The sequence below is a fragment of the Scylla paramamosain genome, chromosome 40 (genome assembly GCF_035594125.1).
Source record: "Scylla paramamosain isolate STU-SP2022 chromosome 40, ASM3559412v1, whole genome shotgun sequence".
Lineage (NCBI taxonomy): Eukaryota > Metazoa > Arthropoda > Malacostraca > Decapoda > Portunidae > Scylla > Scylla paramamosain.
In genome coordinates this window covers 10,764,104-10,766,603 of record NC_087190.1, presented here as the reverse complement: position 1 = coordinate 10,766,603, position 2,500 = coordinate 10,764,104, and the positions used below count along the sequence as shown (strand labels likewise).

At 35.5% G+C, this 2,500-nt stretch overlaps 1 long non-coding RNA gene across 1 annotated transcript in view; it reads left to right on the top strand.

Moving 5' to 3' along the window:
- The first annotated feature begins 1,512 nt into the window (after nucleotides 1–1,512).
- Nucleotides 1,513–2,500, top strand: part of LOC135092420 (uncharacterized) — a 2,873-nt gene continuing 1,885 nt past the window's right edge. The window contains exon 1 of the long non-coding RNA XR_010262861.1: nucleotides 1,513–1,597. This is a non-coding gene — a long non-coding RNA (uncharacterized LOC135092420). The remainder of the gene's footprint in view (nucleotides 1,598–2,500) is intronic.

The following is a 2,500-nucleotide window of genomic DNA, read 5'->3' as shown; positions in this document are numbered from 1 at the left end:
ATTTGGTTTGTTTTTTTATCCGTGATTTTTTTTGGGGGGAGATTTTTTTTTTTTTTGTATTTATGTATGTTAGTGTTTCATTTGATTTATTTATTTATTTATTTATTTTGTTTGTTTTGTCTTGTGTTTTTTTTGATGTGGTGTTTTTTTCATATTTGTGTTTTTTCGTGGATTTTTTTTATTTCACTTATTTACTTTATTTTATTTCATTTATTTATTTATTTATTTATTTATTTTCATTTTTATTTTTTTTTTTGTCCCGTGTTTTGATGTAATTTCGTTTTGTTAGTGCCATAGAAATTATTCATCGTGCTTGTTATATTAGTTTTCATTTCATTTTTATTTATTTATTGGTTATTCGTTGTGGTTTTGTATCTATTTATTGTTTTTGTCTGTTATGATGGTTTTATATTTAGAAAAAAATTATTGTAAATTCTCTCTCTCTCTCTCTCTCTCTCTCTCTCTCTCTCTCTCTCTCTCTCTCTCTCTCTCTCTCTCTCTCTCTCTCTCTCTCTCTCTCTCTCGGCCGTCTGTCTGTCCCTCCTCTCCCTCGACACTTTCCCTCATCTCTTACCCTCTTATTCCCTCTCCCTGCCCCTCTTCCCACCCTCCCTTCCTCTTCCCCCCTCTTTCCCTCTCCCTCTCGTTACTATGCAAATGGCAAGCGTAAAATATGCGTCACTGGGGTGCGGGCGACCACTAGTTGAGAGAGAGAGAGAGAGAGAGAGAGAGAGAGAGAGAGAGAGAGAGAGAGAGAGAGAGAGAGATTTGAAATTGTAAGCTTTTACTTATTTTTTTATTCGTTGATAATACAGATTTTTAAGATATCAGTGGAATCACGAAAACAGCTTTGAAAACCTCAGTAAATTCAAAATAGAACTTCTTAAAAGCGTAGAGAACTTCTGTACCCAGCATTAGAATCCTGAAAACACCAATTAACTTCCACTACACCCGTTAAAATGTAGGAAACTTGTTAAACTATCACTAGAATCACGAAAATACCCTTGAAAACCCTAATAACTTCAGCGAGAACCTGTTAAAAGTGTAGAATTCTCATTAAACTTATTAGAACCCTGAAAACAGCCTAAAGCCTATTAAAAAGCTTATACAACCCACTGGAACATTTAAAACACAGCTATAGATGAACAGAAATTAAATAACAATCACATTTTACCATTCTTTAGCACCCGTATATACCTCAGCTGACACTAACCTTTTTTCTTGGTTATACAACAATTCACAACATTAAAAACATTGCATGGAATTTTTATAAACATCTACGAGAAAAGGGAATATAAAAAGAGAATAGATTTTGTGATTTCTTGCCATTACATTGTTTGGAGGTGGTTGTAGGAGAAGAAAAGGTGTCTCAGAGTGGTTATTGATTAAAGAAAGATATGTCAATAGCAGTGGAAAAGTAAGTACACGTAAAATTAATGAAGGAGTCAACACAATAGTCCGCCATTAAATGCTCTCGTTTTCTTCCACATTAATGTAAACAAAGGAACAATGACGCAATTCAAACACAGCGTCTCTCCCTCTCCCTTTCTCTCTCTCTCTCTCTCTCTCTCTCTCTCACGGAAGGATGAGGAAAGAGGTAAGTGTATTTAGAGTAAGAGTAGAGAACATGGAGGAGAGTAAGAGAAAAGAGCAAAAGATTAATATTTTGCGAAGAACATTGTAAAGTTATTGTTATTGCTATTTATTCGTTTGGAAAGGTGTTTTGTATTGAAAGTCTCTCTCTCTCTCTCTCTCTCTCTCTCTCTCTCTCTCTCTCTCTCTCTCTCTCTCTCTCTCTCTCTCTCTCTCTCTTTGAGGAGGAAGTGTATTTGGAGTAAGAGAAGAAGGATGCGGAGGAAAGCAAGAAAAACAGATAGACTAATGTTTTGTGGTCAAGGGACGTCGGAAAGTTATTTTGATTTTGTTCTTCACTGGTGGTAGAAAACGCTTGGTAGTGAGCTGTATTTAGAGCAGAACTAGAAGAAAACATGGAAAATTTAGAGAGACAGAGAGAAAAGATTAGAATTTTGTAGTCAAGGAACGTTTGTCATTTTTACTTTGTTATTTATTTATTTATTGTGAGTGAGGGAGGCGGTTGCAGTGTATTGGAGGAGTGTTTGTTGTGAGTGTTGGTTAGGAAGAGTACTTAACCTAACCTAACCTAACCTAACCTAACCTAACTAACCTAACCTAACCAAACCAAGCCTAACCAAACTAAACCAAACCAAACCAAACCTAACCTAACCTAACCTAACCCACAGCAACAAGCCACCACAGACAGGGAATCATAACAATAAATATTTCAACACACAGGAATGAGTCAAGTAAAAATAACTCAGACAGACATCAAGTCATTCATAATTCATCAATATTTCCCTGAATACTCCTGAACCATATTGCATTTCTCTAAGGTTTATTACGTATTCATAACCTGCATCATTTATTTCCCTGCCTAGGCTCCTGGGGTGTACTACTACTACTACTACTACTACTACTACTA